At 37.8% G+C, this 22,606-nt stretch overlaps 1 protein-coding gene across 3 annotated transcripts in view; it reads left to right on the plus strand.

Annotated features, from left to right (window-relative positions):
- The first annotated feature begins 1,774 nt into the window (after positions 1 to 1,774).
- The window catches only part of zbtb20 (zinc finger and BTB domain containing 20), a 62,747-nt gene continuing 41,915 nt past the window's right edge, over positions 1,775 to 22,606 (plus strand). Inside the window, exon 1 of one of the 3 annotated variants that reach the window (XM_088321433.1) lies at positions 1,775 to 1,908. The gene's annotated coding sequence lies outside the window, so the exon portion shown is untranslated. Of the gene's footprint in view, positions 1,909 to 2,193; positions 2,375 to 2,708; positions 3,017 to 22,606 lie in introns of those variants that run through there. The other 2 variants (XM_088321431.1, XM_088321432.1) reach the window with 2 other exon arrangements.

A 22,606-nucleotide genomic window follows, 5' to 3' on the forward strand; every position in this document is an offset into this window, starting at 1 on the left:
TCTCACAACCAGGGTTGGGTAGGGTTACTTTAACTTGATTACACATAAACATGACTTGACTTGAAGTTTTTCCTTGCTCTCATGTAGGTCTTAGGTCAGGGGATGGTGTCATAATAGTCCGTAGTTTGCAATAATCTGTGGTCTGTGCCAGGGTTGGGTAGGGTTACTTTAACTGGATTACTTTCAATTACTTTTGGATTACTCTAATACCAAATATGCTAATAAAAGACAAAAGAAACTAAATATGAATAAAATGACTACATTTTGTGCAGGCTTGGGGAGTAACGTCAAAAATGATGTTGGCAAGCTGTTTGGGTTTATTTTCATTTTGTTTCTGTCGCATTTTATGTTAGTTTGGTCGGAGATCAAAGCCAGGAGAGAAAGCTTACCACGTGTTGTGAGTCATCATTTTATTCATATTTAGTTTCTTTTGTATTTTATTAGCATATTTGGTATTGGAGTAATCCAAAAGTAATTGAAAGTAATCCAACCCTGGCGATAAACTACATAAATAAACACGTTTGAAAAAAAATATGGTGTAAAATTTTTGAGATTTTGTAAGGGAAAATACGACAGTTTGTAAGGGCATGGAGCCCTGGAGCGCGACAGGTATGTCATTGTTTTTCGAACTTTAAAAGTGACAAAAGTCAATAAAAAACATAAGGATAATGCAAAATTATACAATTTTCCCCCTTGTGCGTTAGTAACTTTACTCAAGTCGGAAAAAAAACACCGGAGTCTGTTTATTACGAGGGCGTTTCTCTCGCACGTAACGATGTAGGTCAAAGCAGTGGCGAGAGCCTTGTCCTGCCTTGAACCTGGAGCCACCGCGGTGGCCTGCAGGGGGCGCACCCGCCCGACATGCAACCCACAGAGAATCCCGCTCGGAAATGGCGATCGTCCGAGAGCTCGCCTCTTTCACCTCCCCACGCTGCTACTTGCAAAAGTTGTCGAAAGCGCGGTCTCGTATTTATTGACGTGCAGCTTAACACGTGGACGTTTGCCGCCATGACGCAAACATTCGCGAGGTTTCTCGTGGAGGCGCGCGCGTAACCTTAGTTGACCTCTTTGTCCGGAAGCCCTTTTTCCCCCCTTTCTTCTTCTAAAATTCGGCGAGGCTTTATGTCTTCTCCCGACACGCTCCTCTTAGATGAATAATACACGTTCATTAATGCGCGCGCGTTTTATTATTCGGATTTTTGGGCTAGAGACACACACGCACACCTGTCACTGTCTAGACAGCGAGGGAGGGGGGGACATTAAATCGGGGTGTGAGTGTGGGGAGGGGGGGTCATCCGGATTCGGGGGGGTTTCTCCCACATGACCCATTTGCTTCGTTCCGTGCCAGCCAAAATCTATCGTTTGGAAGAAGAAAGGGGGCGAAAAATAATCAACAAACAACACGAGTGGGGTAGTGCAAAAAAAAACAAAAAAAAACTACACTCAATCTGATTGGCCGGGCGAACCGGTATCGTTACCCCCCCTGTTCCCAAACAGGAGGTCAGCTCGGGACGTTAAAAAATAAATAAATGAGAAAATAGAAAATGCGTAGAAAGTAGAAGACACGGCAGACAATCTAGCGTGTTGGCTGTTTGGTCATAGATAGGCGGGGGTGTCAACCAATGGGAAACCGAGTTGACGTTCCTTGTTAAGATTGACGTCTCCGTTGTCGAATAGGAAGTTCCCCAGCGTCATTGACTCCTCCTTCGATTTTAGACGGTGGAGAAGGAGGAGAGAGGTGGAGGGATTACGTTTCCAGTTCATTCACATTTGAGGACACGGTTGAGTCTATCAGCCGGAGTTCCTTCATTTTTCGAACGCTAATACGTTCAAGCGACTGCCGCAAAGTGAGGTAGACTATCAGGTTGAGTTTACAAGCCGCCTCGTCGCCGCGCTGGTGTTAAAATGGTAAATATCGTGGCGAGTAGGAGGCACATTACTACTCGTAGTAGTAGTACTATAACAACTCCCACTGCTTGCTCATAATGGAACCACTCTCGCTCTCTTTCTCTTGCGGGAGGGGGGCTCAATAAGTGAGGAGCAACCCAAGATCGTACCCCCCCACTACAACCCAACACCACCCCAATGGCAGCTTTAAGTGAAAAGGCGTGCCGGATCCCCCCCCCTTTGCCTCTCCCCCCACCCCTCTCAAAGTACCCGATGTATAGTTAAAAAAAATGGGAGGGCGCATTTGAAGCCCGCTGCTTCTATGAAGGTAGGCTGCAGCGTGTGTTTATTGATGAGATGAAAAGAAGATGGAAGTGAGAAATGAAACAAAGTGAAAGGGACACGTTAGGCGTCTTGTAGCTCACGCGTCGTCACGGGGGGAGATCCATGCCACTTTCCGTAAAGGGCAGCGAGCTTCGAAGTGGAGGTAAGGCATACGGAGGGACTCATTTTGGGGAAATTTGGGGATTTTCCTATACGCGTGACCGTGTTTCCTTTTTATTTAGGGGGGAATGGACTTGTAAATGTTATTTTGTGGTGATTTAATAAATGTCGGACGGCGAAACCGAAACGACCACCGCGCCAAGAGTGGGGTCAGTCCACTCTGCCACCAGCGTCCATTTATATTCACATATTAAAAAAAACAAGCTGGGCATGACGCAAGTTTCCCCATCTGTCACTTCTCAACGTGCCGCCTACCTAACATAACCCGACCTGACATAACCCTCTTTACTTCTTTTTTTTTTTTTTTTCCCAAATTATGATTTGATGCGTTCAAGTAGTGATCGTCAGCGGTGGCCCGCGTTTTGAACGCGGGAGCAAGCGTGCGCGTTTTTTTGGCTTTTAGGTCACTTTAGATTTCCATTTCTGCAGCCTGGCACGCAAGCTTTCACTTCTCCGTGCGATAGCACTTTAGTGGAACTCGGTTTCAAAAACGGAGCGCATGCCCGGCTCACATTTAAAACAAAAAACAAAAATTAATATCAACAGAGCTTGCGGAGATGGTGATAGGCGAAGACGTGCTCATCGGAGCAGAGAAGGAAGGCTGGCTAATGCTCCCGACAATACAGTTAAGCTTCCATTTGCTCGTGTTTCAAGTGAACTGTGTAGCTTTTATTATCTGCGAGGGATCTGTGATTTATTTTTTATTTTTTGGGGGGAAGGAGGTTGGCCTAGATTCGGAGCCGTGTATGCTGTGGTCTGATTAAAGTTGCAAGAGGAGCTTTTTAGTGTGCCTTTAGGGTGTTTTGTGAGGGGAGGGGGGTCACAACAAGCGAGTTAAAAATATTTATGATCTCATCTAATGTATGGGTGTCTTGGATTTATCTGGAGTTGATGCAACATGTCAGTTACAATGCAAGCCTATATGTGTGTGTGAGACTGATGGTGCAAGTGTGTGAGTTGCTATAATAGATGTTGTCCCACTATTTGTCCTGAAGAACGATACAACATGTTCTTGAGCGTCTTAAACACCACTCACCATATGCACCGCAGAAGGAATCCCAGTCGCGAGAGGTCTTGTCATCGTCTTGTTGCCCCAAACTATTCCCGATTATATTGTCCTCGATCACCCCCCTTTTTCGGTTCTCCGGTTTTATGGCTTGCTTTTGGATTTCCTTCCATAATATTTCAACATAGCATGAATGAATTACAGTCCCTTACGGAATAATTGGCTCATTTGTGGTTCGACACATGTGGAGGGGAAGGAATTTGTGTGTGGGGGGGCTACGTCTGCCTGATGTGGCACATGTGACGTGAGATCATTCCAAATGTGATCGTATTGATCGACAAGTTGGCGTGTGGGGGAAGTGCAGTAAAATGTGCACGCGGGATTGAGGCATTTCATCTGCAAATGACTAAAATCGACACCTGTATTTTTCAGACCTTTATTGTTGGATGAATTGGAGAGTACTTGTGTTATTCACACGAGTATGTGCGTGTGCGGCTGAGCTTTCACCACAGCTTGATGTCCAAAAGTGATTTCATCAGCCCAGAGTAGGCGAGATAAGGCCTCGGTTTGACTTGTTTCATCTCCCTGGAATCGCTATTTATCACATGCATATATTCCACATGTACATGAATATATGCACGGTGTTTGTGCATGACCGTGCGTACGCTTTTTGTGTCACTGCTTAAAATCCCACCCATGACTAATGAATATTTAAGAGTATGTCTGCCGACCAAGGAAGCTCATTATTATATGAAGGAGAAACCGTAAAGCCGGAATGTGTGTGTGCGTGCACCCTTGTCTGTGAAGAGGGTGCTAATACACACCCGGCAATCAATCCCAATTTTCTTTTGGTGTCACTATTCTTCTCTCGTCCTCCGTAGCTTGTCACCAATTCAAATCCTCAAATGTATTTTTTTACCCGTATTAAAAAATAAAATCCTTAGATGCCTTCAATCATGTAGCATATTGAATATTCAGAATAGTCTTGGAAATGTGCTGCAGTTCACAATGACATGCCACAAAAAATATTGATATTTTTTGTAGCGTACATCGCAGGTCGATCTTCCAAATCATTAGGATTTAATTTGACCTTAATAGAAGACCGAGTATGTTCTTTGTGTTGGCTTACATTGCCTGAAAAAATATAAGATTTAATGATGTTGTTATAAATGTTGCACATCTCCACAAAACTAATTATTACATTCAGACGAGAACATCTCCATAATAGTAGACCGTGAAAGCAAAATTGATGTCGGAACAAACTAAAATTTGTCCTTACCCCAAGTCTTTGGAATTTCTCTTCCCTCCACTTAACATGTTACATTAAGGAGGATGGTTTGCAATCAAAAATATTTTGTAGCAAAATTGTAGCACTTAAATGGAAATAAGGTATGTTAGGTACCATGAGGGGATTCTACCAAGCACACTTTATAGAATTACTTTATATGAAGAAAAACATTGAAGAAAGTATAATGAATGCAATTGTAGTTTTACTACACATATGTGATGTGATGCCTCTCTGCTTGAAGTTCCAAATATACATTTTTTATTCATTTATGTTTGTATTGATGTGCATGCCTAGTTTGTAGTTCAAAAAACAGAAATATTACACACACACCCAAGTCATACTTGGATAATAATATATACACTTTACTAGAGAAGTAGATGGACTGAAAATTATTTTTATTATAAAATCATTTTTACCGGTGAGTTTTAATAAATACCCGCAGAAAGCAACTGAAATCCTCAACCCACAGTATTTAATATCTATAATTTATTATTTAGAGATAATGATGATCATAAATAATAATCATACGTACATGGTGGCAGATGGCTTTATCTGGATAAACACTTCCTTTCAACATAGATTAAAAAAGTAATTCGCTGCAAAAAAAAAAAAAAACAAATGGTAATCCTTCTAAATATTTCGCCAAATGCAGATGTTGGCAAAAAAAAAATCGGTACCATTGCACATCAGCCCAATTTAGCCACCACAAAACAACTCGCGCTACACAAAAAACAAATATGCTGCTGTTGCACGAACAGTAATTAATGAGAGTTTGTCTCCCGCGTAAGCTCTTGTCGCTTTCATGCGATCAAAAATGCTGCCAGTTGAATTTTGGTGATTTTCCTGGCAGCGAACAAGACAAGGGAATAAAAAGTAAGCTTGTTTTGGTGAGAAGGGAGGCAGGAGGCAAAGGGGAGAGTGGTTGTCTTTTTGTTACGTGGGCAATTTTCATTTTCAATCAAGGTCAACCATGGATTTACTAAATATTTTTGTGTACTTTTAAGCATTGATAGGACTTTTTTTCAACGTTCATGATCATTATTTTTTGTATTTAGATTTGGCAGTCTCATGTTTGAAGGAACATGTTTTAGGTGGGCAAACTTGATAGTATATGGGAAAAAACTACAAGTAATAAAAAAAAAAAAATATGTTGGTTCCAGTCTTGTCCCCAGTGTCCCCACCCCATAAAAATATACAGGACTTAGAAAATTTGAATACTGTATTGCGATAAAGTTCTTTATTCCCTGTAATGCAATTAAAATAACAAATATGTCTTAATATTCTCAAATCATTACAAAAGCACCGAAATATTGCAAACCTTTTCCTATTTCAATATTGGTTATCAGTTGAATAGCGTACAAGCATACTTTTTCAGGATATAGTAATATTTCACATCGGATATTGGAGTCTATGCCATAATAAGAAATGTTAAAACAATAAAAGACTTGTATATTTAAGTTGATTGATGATTAATAAATTGCATTACAGAAGATAAAAGACATTTTATCACAATATTTACATTTTACGAGACAGCCCTTTATGTTTTTTTTCTGAAGCATCTTTTCCAAACCTACTATTATTTTATTTTTTCATAATGTATCAGGGAATTTATATAATTTTATGAAGAAAAAACCCCACTTCTAAGCTAGCCCAAATGCATTCTGAGTGCCTAACTCTTGTGTTGTCTTCATTTTAAAGACAATTTTTGTACATTATGTACAGTTTACATGGAAATGTCAATAAAAGCATTTTTTTTTTTTTACTGTTGGAACCAATCTAGGAAAAGTTATAACATTAGAATGAAAATAAAATATAATTTAGTGTTTTTTCCGGGTGTTTAACAACACAGTGGCGAGTCATTTTGACCCAAGGACAACAAGAGGGTTTAAAAGGGACATAGGATAGAATTCGGGTTTAATTGTGTGTGTTTTAAAACACATTCGATGAATTTAATTTTTTCATGTTCATTTGTGACGCCCATAATCACAAGGAGTCTCAAAGGGCTGCACAGACTACGGATTATTGCAAACTACTGACTATTATTACACCATCCCCTGATTTAAAACCTACATGAGGGCAAGGAAAAACTCAAAAACCTCAACATGAGGAAAATAAGGAACCCTTGAGAAGGGACCGCACATGAGGTCATCCCCATTCCAGGATGACCAGGCTGCAATGGATGTTGCATTAACAAACAATAACATTAAAAATAAAATATAAAAAAAATACATTATAATATAAAATGCAAATAAAATCAAAAGGATGACCAGGTTGCAGTAGCTAATGAAACAATGAAGAAACGAGGCATTTTCTTCTGAACAACCTCCCAAACCTAAAATAAAAAACAGAAATACTTTGAGTTATTGTAACCTTTATTTATAAACAGATTTAAAGGGAAAAATAAGATGTCTGCAAGTATATTTATTCATGAATGCATAGGAAATAATTGAATAGGTCTTTTTTTCCCCTCATGAATTGCCAAAGTATTGGATTTGAGAGTCTTTATCAAATCAATCAATCATTTCTTTAACCCTATTTTTCTTTCAACCCAATGTGGCCCTCGACTCAAAAAGTTTGCACACCCCTTTTTAGGTTGTCCGGAAAAATTGCGGCCCCTCCCCATCGGTTTGACTTCCAGATCAAAAAAAGTCTTGCACAAAACTTAAAGGCATATTTTTTAGTTTCCTCAGAAGATTTTAGCTTTGGAATCTCTGCTCTCCGCCAGTATCAGAGGAATGCATAATGAAAGCGCACATAGAGGTCCAATTTGCCAACGTTGCTGTCAGCGGGCTTTTTGTTCCCCATGCAATACTTGTCTAAATGTCAGTCTTACCAAGCGCAATGTAATTTCCCGCCATCATAAATACGCCGTTTCTTCGATCGTATTGTTTGATACTCTCAAACCGGCGAACACAAAGCAAACATTCCAACGCGGGACGGCATGTCGACATGTTCGGTGTGTGTTGCTTTACTTTACAGAGAGTGTACAGTTACACCACCGAGTCTATAAGCGCTATCTGTGACCTGATTGCAAATGACAAACACGAAACAGTAAAAAGAAGAGCTATAGAAATCATAAAAACAGCAATGTCATGTTCAATGAAGGGAAGAAAAGGCGTTTCTTTGCCGTTTCATGTCAGATTGTTTCAGTAGTTCCCAGGGTTTGTAGTCCTTTGTAAAAATCATGCAGAGTAAATCATTTTAAAGTAATTACAGCGCTTATCAGATTCTATCAATGCGTGGGAACACGGCTTTCCATTACTGAACTGCTACTTTTTCTTTTTTTTTGACTTTTCAAAATTTTTCATAGGCCTCTTCTGTTGGATTTGAAAAACAGTAGAAGCTTGTCCAAATTCTTTTTTAGCTAAAAGTATTAAAATGTCGCCGTGTCAACTTTGCAAAGAAAATAAAAGTTGACTGGAGTTTGTGTTTGCAAAAGACGGATATGGAAACTTATTTTGCATGCTGTTGCTTTGAACACACAAGCCGATCCTGGCATTCAAATCATGTGAAAAATGCATCCTGGATTCTAATAGTGAAGATGTGAGTTTGCCAAGAGGCATGTGTGTCCTCAGTTCACCCTGTTACCCATATGCTCCGCTACAAGTCATGGTGAGCCAGGCCTCGCTCGCACAAGGAGAGAAACAAAAAAATCGAAGCAGGGGTTGAGCGTTTCGGTGTGTTGCTACGTCGTAGTTGTCAACTTTTCAAACTCATATAGTCACTTTTTTGTGTTTTCTGCTTCCATTTTGGCTCGGCAAAGACCTTTTTTAAGCCTTGAGCCAGCAAACAGAAGCCGCCAAAATGTTAAGGTTGCACACGGAGCTCTCTCTCGCTGGGAAACTCAACCAAACTCACAAGGCTGTTTGCATTGCGGCGCTGTCATAAAATGAAGACATTTTGGAAGTGTTTATATTGAATTTATAGCGTTCTCCCTCCCTGCAGCCCCCCGCACACCCTTCTGCCCTCCCACCGTCGCGGCCAAGCATTGTCTGTTGAAAGAAACGTTCTGGCAGCCACTATCCCTTTTTTGATTTTTATTGCGAGTCTGATATAATCCCTCTCCAAATATCTTTCTTGGATACTGTCTACATTGTTTACTGCCCAAAAGTCAACCTTGATAAAGAGACAGGAAGATCTAGATTCGCCCTCCGCCCCACCACCCTCCTCCACCTTTCCTGCTGGAGAGTCATTATTAATTTGGCTGCTTTTAACGGTAAACTGCGAAACCAAAACTTTTTATTTTTTTCCCCCCCTTCCTCGTGTTGGTTGCCAACGCTTTAGGCTCACGATAAAAGCAAAGGTATGCAGTACCTGTTTCTCAACTACCAAATGGCCAACGTCTATTTTAGGTCGGAGCAAAGGAATGAAGCTGTTTCACAATATGCTTGACATTTAGGATAAATACAAAGAAACGGGACGCCTGCCCCGGGGCTGGTAGGTCACAGGTTCGAGCCTTAGCCGAGTCATACTTAATACTTATTTACCCATTGCCTCCCTGCTTGCCGCGTGGCATTAAGGGCATGAACTGGGGGGTTTGGTCACCTAATGACTCGCATAATCGGGTAAAAAAGACAAAAAGAAATGGGGCAATCTCATAACTAGTTGCAGGTTTGTGGAATGTATTGTGCTCTTTCCATGCATACGGTTTTGATTTTCTCTTTAAAGTGCATGCAAATGACCCAAGTTAGATACTATTTGTTTCATTAAATACAGTTTCTTCCCCAGGGCCACCACCACCCTAAATAAGTGCTCACAACTGTGAAAATACACTTGTGCAACTTATTCGGGAATTTTTGTTGTTGCTGCTAAATGCTATTGCACTACTTTTCATTGCACTACTTTTACGATGCACTATTCTTTCATTGCACTATTCATATAACTTTATCTCTATAACCAATTATTTTTTTACCATTTATCCTGACAGTCTTTGATCTTATTTTTCTCTTTAAATTCTTAATAACACGGAGTGCAGTGTTTAATATAGTTGCATACAATGTTTCACAACGTCGATTCAGTGACAATAAAGATAATTCCATTTAATACATCCGGTCAAGAGTTAGTCAAACTATGTATAGTATTTAGTTGTTGTTTTTCATATATGGAAGGCCACACAGACTGTATGGTTGTTATAAAAAGTCTACACACCCCCGTTTAACTACCAAATTTTAGTGGTTATACCAAGGGTGTGCAAACTACAGATCTCATGCTACATTCCAGGTTTATTAATCTGTCCCGCCGGGCTAAAACAGTGAAAATATAATGATAATATATATATTGGTAGATGCAGTGCTACTAATAAAAAGTTGCTGCGGTGGTGTCACTCTTGTCCCCAGTCTCTTTGTGTCCCCCATCCCCCATAAAAATGTGTTTTTCATGAAGCATTGATTTGTATTGTGCTCAAGACCAACATTCAAGTAGCTTGCTTCATTTTTCAGTAACATGTATTCATTTTATTAAAATATTCACTAATTTTTATGCATGAAAAACAACATGAGCTTGTCGTGATGGATTTTTAGTTTTTAAGACGTTTTATCAAATTTTGTGCTTGAGACAATAAGACACATGTTATTCCTTTGCTTTATTTCTGTGGATTTGATAAAACAGTGTAAAATGAAATATAAGATATACATGTACTTGTTAATGCATACTGAAAGCATTAGGTGGGCCTACTTGATAATTTTTCCCAGGTATCGGTTTGGATTTGATATTTCTTATTTGCCGACAGGATCGATCTTTTCTTTCCTCTTGGCTTGGCCTCGCTGCCAAATTTTTATAAACCAGTGTGGCCCCGCGTTTCAAAAGGTTGGCCTAAGCCTGGGTTCAATCAAGAACAATTACTCCAAAACTTACATCGGAACAAAGTGTCCCGAAAAATATTTTCAGAGGAAATAATTCACTTCCAACACCGACTACGATTTCGGTTGTGCATTAATCACATGGAAGTTTTTGTTAAAGGTAGCTAGTTACTCTGGTTTAACATTAATACATTTTTTTATTTGTTTCCTGGTTGCTATTTTTGAACTGTTCATAATACTTTCGATCTACCTAAAAGCCAAATTGAAGCTGAATAAGGTAACCAAAAATGTTTTGATGTTTTTTTCCAACTTTTTTTTTACTGTAGGGCTTTTGTATTAATCAATGCAACGCTCTGATATATTTTGGAAACCTTAAGAATAATTTGTATTGGTGTATCAGAAAAGAGAAAAATCTGTTTTTTATATATTACAAAAAACAACTGTAATGCTAGGGTCGTTGGTATTTAATAGCCCTCCCAAAAATATTAAAAATGCCCGTCAACATAAAGAAGCATTTACCAGCTGTCAAGCGTGATTATAAAAACAGCAGCAACTGCTGTGCTCACGCACCCCGATGCCAAATATAGTGAGACATTTGTTTTCACATATACTGTACATCTGCATGCACGCCAATTGTGTGGCATTTCATGTGGATTGAAAGTACGAAAGGACTTTATTGCTCAGAAATCGTTGTCCTAGTTTGTCTAAGTACCTAAAACGTGTGGTGTGTGGATGCTTAACCGATGTGCTAACCATGGTCTCATGTATGTTTTTGACATTTAGATATTGGAGTATGACCGATGAGGCTTTTTTTCATGATTTATGTTTTAGTGGAAAGCAGGGACCAGACCAGTAGACATCCATTCAAAAAATTATTATAGAAAAAAAGCTCTCACTTGGCACCAACACTGAAGTGGCTAACCCCACTTATGCCAACTTCAACCAAACATAAAAAGATTAGCTTTCCATCTACGTTTTACAAGAAATGAGCCGTTTCCATGTGTTGTTTTTTGGTATTGAATCCCCCAAAATGTGCAAACGGGGTTGCAACCTCTAGCTGTTGTCTTTATGCTAACTACCTGGCCATTAAGGCAACACAGAGCTGCACTTGTCCAGTTTTGGCCTTGGATTGGGGTTGCTTTCTGCTCGCTAAACCTGAGCTAGTCTCCGGTCTTTTGGGGGTTTGTCCAAAAGACAAAGATTATATATATATTATATATATATATATTATATATATGTATATTATATATATAATATATATATATATATATATATAATGTATGGATATATATATATATATATATAATGTATGGATATATATATATATATAATGTATGGATATATATATATATATAATGTATGGATATATATATATATATATATATAATGTATGGATATATATATATATATATAATGTATGGATATATATATATATATATATAATGTATGGATATATATATATATATATATATATAATGTATGGATATATATATATATATATATAATGTATGGATATATATATATATATATATATAATGTATGGATATATATATATATAATGTATGAATATATATATATATATATAATGTATGGATATATATATATATATATATAATGTATGGATATATATATATATATATATAATGTATGAATATATATATATATATATATAATGTATGGATATATATATATAATGTATGGATATATATATATAATGTATGGATATATATATATATATATAATGTATGGATATATATATATATATATATAATGTATGGATATATATATATATATAATGTATGGATATATATATATATATATATATAATGTATGGATATATATATATATAATGTATGGATATATATATATATATAATGTATGGATATATACGTATTTGTATGTATGCATGTATGTATTTGTATGTATGCATATATATATACTAGCGCGTGTGCGGCACAGTTCTAAGGTCTTGGGAACCTCCTATGTATATGTATGCATGTATTTATATGTATATGTATATCTATATAATTTTTATATATTTATGGATGCCTGAAGTTCTTGAATATGCTTAAATTTTAATTTGTTTGAAGGATTTAAAAGCACATGAAAATACATGGTTCACACCGGGTTTCTTTTCAATGGTAATGGTGAAATTGAAAAAATCCTTAAAATGGGCTGGCCATTAAAAAGGTGTACAAACCCTGTCTACTATATATGGATGGTGGCATTTTCATGGTGGTGGCAGAAAGAGAAATAGACATTGGGCTTTTTTGGAGAGTAAACTGGAGATGGGACCTACTTAACGGGAATTCACTTAGTACAGGTGGTTATGGAACAAATTAACCCCAGATTATCAAGGAAATACTGTACTTTTTACCTTTTAGAAAGGCCAGGGTTATGTCCAGTGTATTTTTCCAGGCACTGGAACTGGTCACTCGACTAACTTAGTGCACAGTGGGCTGCAATACACTCCCATTCAACTGACAGTAACTATTCATTTAGGGCTAGTTTTTAGGCTGGAACTGAAACCCTGTTTTGCACCAAAACTCAAAATCGCATTTTAAAGTTACATGAAAACCAGCTTAAGATGGCAAAACCGCACTGACGCACACGTGGCGTGATATTTAGCGTAATGTTACCAGAACCAGCTGCTCGAATTGCAATCTTCGGGGGATTGACGAATTGCCCTTCAAAGAGAAGAGTCTTGCCACATCCGACGCAACCGCTCTAACCAGCCATTGACAAGCGTTAGCCAGGCCGGTGATTACCAACGGCCGAATGGAATGGTAATCATGTGCTATGAGGCGTATCTGTAGTGACTCAGATCGAGGACAACTACGCCGGTAAAGAGTAAATGACAGCAAATCTGTAAAATGTACCGCTCGGGGAAGGCACTGTTCTCTGGTGTTGCTAGTCTCTTATTCCATTTCTTAGCAACAAATGTTAGTCAAGTAAAACGTTGGAAACATGCAAACAAAGTGGGCTTTTATTTTCTGGCATTGGGCAGTTCGACTGGCTTTTCAGGTTATAAACAGCTCTATGTACATAATGCATCTTGATTAGATACATTTGAGCTTTGGGAGGCTGCAGGCTTGTGTATCAGTAAACTTTCAAATAAGTCAAATTGAAAATGTGAAGGTTTTGCCAGACAAACTGGTTGTGGGACAGAATGATATGTGCTTACTCGTTTAACCACCCCTACTTTTTGTACCGGGAGTCTTTACACGGTTTACCCTAAGATTTAATTACAACATAGTTTTACATAGGACGGAAACTTTTGCGGCGTGTACATTTAGATAAACAACATTCCATCATAGATTTTCTGTCATTGAAATGAGGTACTCGATCAGGAATGCGTATTTGGACAAGTTCGCCGCTGCATTCAATCCAGCCATGGCAAAGCTAGGAATGCGATGCATCATACTGACTCGGAGCTCTTTCTATAGTTTGCTTGAAAACCCAAACAAGGATAATAATACAAATATGGTAAAATGGATCGCTCCAATAATTTATGGACAAAAATTACTGACTTTAATGCCTTGGGTAAGGTCACATTTATTTTCAATTCATTCCAGGCAACATCTCTACACCTGAAGCTTAACATTTTGAATTGGAGACAGTATTGTAATAAAAGTAAATATGTTGATTTTTGAGTCAATTAAAAAAATAAATAATTATAATATATTAAAAAAAATACAATAATATATATATATATATATATATATATATATATATATATGTATATATATCGTATATTATACATATATTTTATATCCAATGACAATACAAGGAAATTATTATTATTATTATTATTATTATTATATATACTAGCGCGTGTGCGGCACAGTTCTAAGGTCTATATATATATATAAGATGAGATGAGATTAATATGTGTATGTATATATAATATATATATATAGGGTCGCGGGGGGGCTGGAGCCCATCCCAGCCATCTCCGGGCAGTGGGCAGGGGACACCCTGAACTGGTTGCCAGCCAATCGCAGGGCACACAGGGACAGACAACCATTCGCTCATTCACACCTAGGGACAATTTGGACCGGCCAATTCACCTGAAATGCATGTTTTTTTTTGGAACGTGGGAGGAAACCGGAGTGCCCGGAGGAAACCCACGCAAGCACGGGGAGAACATACAAACTCCGCACAGGAAGTCTGGAGCTGGATTTGAACCCACGACAGGTTCCCATGACATGTGCCGCACAAGCGCTAACCACTGCACCGCCGTGCTGCCTATATATATATATATATATATATATATATATATATATATATATATATATTTACTGTGTATGTGTGCATGCATATATTTATATAATATGTTTAACATTTCATCTTATTTTTGTACAAGAATAATAAAATAACATAATATTTTGCGAAATAATGTGTCAGTAACTGATTAGAATTGCTATGTCTGTCATGATTATTGATGTGATGCACCTGTGCCCGCTTCTTTGGCGCCAATTGCCTCGGACTCTGATTGGCTCCCTGTCCCTATTTAAACCCACTCCTTTCTGTCACCTGTTGTCAGTCCGTCTGCGAACCCCAGTTTACACTAGCCAAGCCTTTTTCGACCCTGACTCCCACCTGTTTTTTGCCCCCGTCTGTTCCCTGGCTTCGACCCGTTTTTGATCCTGACCATGTTTTTGCTCTCCTGTCCTGGCTACTCACCCATTTTTTCCGTTCCCGACACTGCCATCGCTCGCCACAGAAGTCCCACTTCTGCCTTTAGAGCGACCTGCTTCCCGCGTCCATCGATCACCGGATCGTGGGTGCAACCTTTTCCTTTCTTCCAATAAAACTGTGAGAAACGTAACGCAAGTGGGTCCTGTCTCCGTTCTGGTCCTGACGACATCCCAGGAAAGCTATTGATTTAGTTTGGAAAATAGATCAGTGCTAGATCTTTTCCAAAATCAAGCAGATGTTCAAAAACATATTTTTCAATGATGGAATGAATGATAATCGGCTTGCGCTCATGAATGACTGCAGTAATCAATTATTGATCACTGTTGAGAGGATGAAATCAAATATCCGGACAATTTTGTTCGGATTTCAATTATTTTGTCTGGAACCCTTTTTTTTCTGTATGTATAACAAGTTTGTGTCATAATCCGGTGGGGTTCAACGAGTTCAAATTTGAGTGTTTATTAGCTTATAAAACTGGTTTGGACTGAGGGCACTGGCAGATTTCTCCAAAATGTTGGGTAACAGCATGTCACACATAATACTTGGAAATCTTAAAATTGGGCCTTTTGTCCTCGATTCTCGTTGTGTTCCTTGTTGCTCTTTTCCTATCCATTTTCCTTATATTCCATTTGCCGCTCTCTGCTGAAAAATAGAACTTTCCTTTCAATGAGGTTGTTTTTATTTCCTTTGATTATCTTCACTAAGCCGTCATTGATTATATATCCATCCAGTTGCGCAAGATTATCTTTATTGTGAAATCCAAACCCGTCTTGCTTCACAAAGCTGCCTTGCAACACTATTACTGTATAAGGATAATGTTTCCTAATACGCTTCGATTGCGCCTCTACATCTTCTTGCAAAAGTATTCGCCCCTGAACGTTTTGATATAATGCTATAGTTCATGCTTCAAACTTATGGATAAAAAAACTCAAAACATTTTCTTAGAATCAACAACATTTGAGACACAATCGTGAAAAAAAAAAAACACAAATTCATTTTATCAATTTGATAATGTGCTAAAAAGAAAAAAAATACAAGTAGGGCTTTGAGTTATTACTTTGTACATCCTCCTTATGCTTCAATCACAGCTACAAGTCTTTGGGTAAGTCTCTAAAGGTTTTGCACGCACTGAAACAGAAATATTTGCCCATTTTTCCCTACAAAGACAGCTTTTGTTCCTTAAGGTTTGATGGCAATAGTTTGTGCACAGAGGTTTTTCAGATCTTTCCTCAAATGCTCTACAGGCTTGAGGTCTGGTCTTTGGCCTGGCCATTGTAACGCCTTTATATTAGTTTTAAACGATTCCATTGTAGATTTTGTTTTATGTTCAGGGTTGTTGTCCTGTTGGAAGGTGAGCCAGGCCCCGTTCTCAGGACTCCTGCAGACTCCAAAAGATTTTCTGCCAGAATTACCCCAAAGCATGATGCTGCCATCACCATGTTTGACAGCTGGAAAGGTGATTTCAGGGCGATGTGCAGTGTTACTCTTACACCAAACGGAACACTTTGCATTCAGCACAAAAACTTCAATTTTGGTCTCTTTTGATCAGAGCACCTTGTTTCACACGTTATGTGTGGCTTCTTGAAAACGTCAAAGAGGCCTTTTTATAGTATTCTTTATGAAAGGATGTTCTTCTTACCACTCTTCCATAAAGGGCAGATTCATGCAGAGTACCAATAGTTGTCCTTAGCACCGATTGTCCCACCTGAGCTGTGTATGACTGCCGGTCATCCAATGTGGTCATGGCCCTCTTGGTTACTTCTCTGATTAGTTTTCTTCTTATTTGGGCCGTAAGTTAAGAGGAACAACCACGTCTCGGTAGGTTTAAACTGGTTTTATGCTTTCTCCATTTTGATTAATTACTCGCACAGTGCTCTGGAAGATGTGTAATATTGCGATATTTTCTTGTACCCCATTCCTGCTTAAACTTTTTAGGTTTGTTCTTTGGTCTTCATATTGCTGTCTTTTCTCCAGTGTCTGCTTTCACAGATCTCAGAGCCCATCACAGCGCATGGGCATTCAAACTGAGACTTAGTGCATTCTGTTTGTCATTGTTAGTCATTTAGGTCGACATTTTGGAGTCAGTTGGCTGAGCTGTGACAAGACGGGAGCGATATTTTTTGCTACACCTACTTTTCAGTTATTTCCTCGTAAATATAATCTCAATTGTTGAAATCATTTGGTTCCATTTTACGATTGTGCTTCACATGTTGTTGATTCTTAGAAATTATTTTTCCCTTTTAAGTTTAAAGCCTGAAATGGGGCAAATGACAAAAAGTTCTTGATGTACCTTTGCATTTACAATTCAATACGATTGAAGTTTGCATTACATAAGTCCTATTGCTTAGCTGGGCCGGCAAAGCACTCGGTTAAGAGCGCACGGGTTGTCACGTGGTCGAGCGCCTTTCAGTGTGTCAGCATGACACTTTTAGATGGCTCGTATGTCAAATAAGCTGATGAGGTATGTGTTATATGCACGTATTTACAACACAAAGACGTGCCAGATTATAAATACACTTCCAAGTGCTTGAATTCACCGACGTGACATTGACATAAAACGCTTAAGTCGAAAGCAGCCGTTTAGCTGATCAATGACACTCGGCGACAGAGGGCGTCCGGCGTCGTCGATTTCCATTTTTTCCGTTGTTTTTTTTGGGCCCCGTGAAGCTAATTTTCCTGTGCGTGTTGTGAGCTGGCCACCGTCTACAAGAGGGGGCTCGATTGTGGCTGTTTAATGCGAGGGCCAACTGACAAAAAGTGCAGGGTCAAGCTGAACAGCTTAAAGCACCCTTGTACCTCTCCGGTTGGCTGAAACGCTCGCTCGCTAGCTCACATCCAGGCGAAATACGACCATTAGGCTGCCTAATAATTGCAGTAATTCACCCAAACATTTTCACCATGTAGCATTCATTTTTGTCGACTGGGTAAATTGTAACTCATTCTCAGTTTTGTTGACGTTTATGGTACTTGTAGACTTTGGGGCCCTTTGACAAAGCAGACGCTGGGCCGATTGACGATTGGACTGGCATAATGGTCCAGCATTGCCGAGCCTTGTACTCAGGAAGGGGTCGGTAACCCAAGATATTGAAAGAGCCGTGTTGGACCAAAAAAACAAAAATGTAAAAGCTTTGTATAAGCCTTTCAATGAATGCAACGCGTACTGTGTGTGTCTATATTAGCCTACCATCATAATGACTATGTTTAATGTAGCGCATCCTGTGGAGAATGATGCACCACATTACTTCTCGATTGTAGGATAGTTCAATGTCATTACAATATTAATGATTTGCATTTTGTTTCATTTCTTTGATAAGAAATAAAGAACATTTTCATGTCATTTTCATTTTAAAAAACAAATAAATCGAACAAGCATAACGTGCCCTTTATCTGGGAAAGAATAAGAGTGCAATAAAACCTAGCATGCATTTATACAACTAGAGTAAATAGCATCACATTAATGCAGTTTAAGTTTGATTTCCGTGCAAATGTGAAATAAATCAGTGAATGGGTAAAACACAGCAGCAGCATCCTCTCTCTCTCTCGATACTAAAAGCAGCCATTCTCGGGCCTGAACAACAAAACATAATGTCCCCGAGTGTCATTCGAAATAAAAACTGACAAAAATCAGAAATCACTTAATAAAAACAGCTACTTTGTTACCAAAAAGTGTTTATGACAGCGTTGACTCTTACCTGTTTAATGTGACTTCTGTTTTGGAATTGGAAGTTCAGCGTTAAATTGCGTTTAAAGCGTAGGTGCTTGCACTCAAACAGGAAAGACGGGAGAGAGGATACAAGCGAAGGAGCTGACATCCCTCTCGTCTCATAGTTATGTGGTAACACCTGGAGTTGAAATCTAATATTCATCCTAAACATTTTCACAGCTTTGAAAAACATGAGTTTGTGTCATGTTTGCCCTACAGAAAATCCTCTTTTTCAATTTGGAAAAGTGCCAAGGAGCCACTCCGCTCTAGCTAAAGACACTCGCAGAGACCCAAAGTATAACTGTGTACATTTTCACGAAAAATCGGCTCAGCCGTTCTGGAGTCTATAAGGCATATACAAACACACTCACTTACAAATCAGGATTTATAAAGTAGTTTGGATTTAGATTTATATAGATAAAACAGATTACACACACAAATACATGACCATATGATATTTATATATAAATACATACATACACATTAATATTCATGAATTTGTTTCTTATATTAATTAGTCTTCATAAAGCATTCCAAACTTCATTCAGAGAGAAATTAAATAGTCGACTGACAACTAATAGATATTTTTGAAAAAAAATTACTTTTGATGATCGATTAATCTGTTAGAATTTTTTATTTGAATTTCTTCAAATCTTCAACTTCATAACACGTAATACTGTTACCCAAATCATTTATCATATATTTATCTTGTCTTCTTTGATAATAAACTGATTGGCCTTATCCATCCATCCATCAATCATCATTATACAGAAAATAAATCATATTTGTTCAATCTTATTTTTTTAAGATAATACACTCTAAACTCAAAAAATGTCCTTTAGAAAAACCTTTGCACTGTAATATTAACGAACTAAATAATCTAAAGATAAAACAATAATAAATGGATTTAGTGATACAAATTGTTTAATCAACAATTAATCGATTATCAAATCAATCTCCAACTGTTTTTAATTTTAAAATGGAATTTTTCTTTCACTTTTTTTTCATTTTTCATATTTTTGGATAGAACATTTCCAAATCATCCAGATCATTTTAGTAAATATATGCCTTTTTTAATGTTCAAAAAGAAAAGACTGGTTATCTTTGTATCTTATGAAAATTGTGCATATTAAAATATATCGGCCGGGCCTATTTTTGTGCCTAATTTTGGGAAAAAGTGATAAAAATTGTATCCAATTTTCTGACCAGGTACAGGCCAAACTAGTAACAAAATCATCATTCAATTATTATTTTTCTCCTTCAATTGTACTGTAAATTGAACTATTGTCTTGTTTTTAATATATGAATTCAAATAACTCCGTTATAAGTTTATCCGATCGATCGGTTCATCGATTTAACAATGGACGTATTTTTTTGCATATTTAAATAATCTGCTGCGTCTCTACACGTTAAATCCATCGCAAACCCTTTCTTCTCGCTTCACAAGCTTGATTTCCGGATCCAGCTCCTACATCTTTAAATTGTGCTGATGTACAGCATCTCATGTGACTGCCAATAAACGTATCGTCATATTGGGAGCCAGCGATCCTACGCCAAAAACGCTCAAACCCCAAGGAATTATTGTCCATTTAAGGATGAAGAATGTTGCTTTTGTGTACTTAAATGCACAGATGGATGTAGCATGTAGGTCAGTGAGCTGGAAGTGTTTAAAGCATTCAGGAACGCACGCACATGTCCCTACATATGTCCGTACACTCATAAACACAGAACGCTATAACCTCGGATAACACTCGCTTTTACAACTGCTGTCAAAGTTTTTTTTTCTACCCCGGGCCATGATGAGGAAACTTGCAGCTTACTTATTGTTTTTTACCTTCCTTCTTAATTGCCAACGGTTTGTCTGACATCACTGTTTTCAGGGAATGAGTCATCTAAATGGGAAATACAATAGATACCAGGATATGACATTTATCAGTTCTGAGGTGGGGGTTTTAATGTGAAATTTTTATATGGCGAGCGATAGAAACCCATGGTAATTAGCCAATGCTTTCCAAATTCTGCTACCCAAGAGAAAAACAATTGTATATACACAGTGTTCATTTTACCTGTGAAAAGTGATGGGTCCCAGGGACTCTATGGGTCCCCAAAATTGAGTGTTATCGCGGTTGAAATTGTAAATCGGCGACAAATATATAATATAAATCTATATATTCATTCAGTTTTAATCATCATAGTTTATTGGTAATACAAATCAGTTACCACTTCAAGATTTTTCAGTTCACAATATTGTACATTATACAAAATATTGCTGAAATAATTATGTATTCTTGCAGTTTTAATCATCACAGTTAATTGGTAATACAAAGCAGTTATCACAAATTTTTCAGTTCATATATTCTTTGTGGTTTGCTGTCCCGCCATAGTTGTAATGCCTTCTCAAAGTCCAATCCATTATCATCCCCCTCATAGCGTCACCAGGAATATAATTTAGTCCATTTTGGCAGAAAAGTCCTTTTCTTGCTCGGAGTATTCTTTTGTTTATTTTCTTTCATCGAATCGTTCACTTCAAAACACGTGTTTTCCTTGTCTTCGCGGTCTTCTGAAGAATTTCTCCGCCGTTTTTTCGTGCCGGAATTATTGCCGTTGTTATTACTTTCTTTGTTATGTTTCGACTTATTACCGACACTGAAGAAATGACCAATTTTTTGTAGATTTGCACCTTATACCAACTGTTTTTTCGGAGGCATACTTCTCTTTCACTCGACAACCGCCACAACAATGACGTCATCTCGAAGCAACGAGATCTCGTTTGCCGAGATCGGCGCGAGACCAAAACAACAATGGCGGATGGCGGATCTGCCTGACGAAAAGTTTGGAGTGTGGTAAATCTTTGTTTAAAAAAAAAAAAAAAAGTAATCTGGTAATAATGACAATTTGGTGTCAAAAACCCAATGCGTCCCCAGCAAAAATGATGCGTCTAGGACGCAGGGATGCGGGCAAACGAGAACACTGTATACATATGAAATATTAGTTACGTAATATAGTAATGGGGTATCTCAAGCTTTGTTTCCATTGTTATCACATTTTCATCACTTCAACGCAAAGCAATAGCGGACCAGCATTTTATATGAAATCAACCAATAACGGACGTACGAGGCGCATAACTCGCATAGCCATCCGCACAAATAAAGTTTAAACTTTGTACATTATAGGGCACAAGAAATCATTTGTTGTTGTTGTCGTATTGTGAGGAAAATGCTGTAACGTAAAATATCGTGAGTTGGAGGTACCGTTACCCAAGAGTCTACAGTACAAATAAGGTAGCCTGAACCTAACAAATACCCATTACTGCTTAGGGCTGTCACTGTTATTACAAGGGATTATTGAATTTAATTAATAATTGAATACATTATTATTTTGCAATAACGTGTATTGAGAAAATAAGTTTCCAAAAATTTCGCCAACTGTATTTGCTATATTTCGTTGCAATAAAATCATAGTAGAATAACATCACATGAGAAAGATATAAGGGATGCACCAAGTTGTCGGCTCTGAAAATAACCAAAAGTTTTTGGGTTTTTGCTTAAGGGAAAAAAATGGCTTTCTATGTTACAATGTTTTTGAACATACAATTGTTTTGGTGTTCTTTTATAAGACTTTAAAAAAGAAATACTGAAAATTAGGATTCAGTATAATGCCTGTAAAGGCCTATCAATTTTTGAATCTACATGTTTTATAAAGTAAGGAAAAAAAACAAG

This window comes from Urocampus carinirostris, chromosome 17 (genome assembly GCF_059441175.1).
Source record: "Urocampus carinirostris isolate Australia breed hairy pipefish chromosome 17, RoL_Ucar_1.0, whole genome shotgun sequence".
In the NCBI taxonomy this organism is placed as follows: domain Eukaryota; kingdom Metazoa; phylum Chordata; class Actinopteri; order Syngnathiformes; family Syngnathidae; genus Urocampus; species Urocampus carinirostris.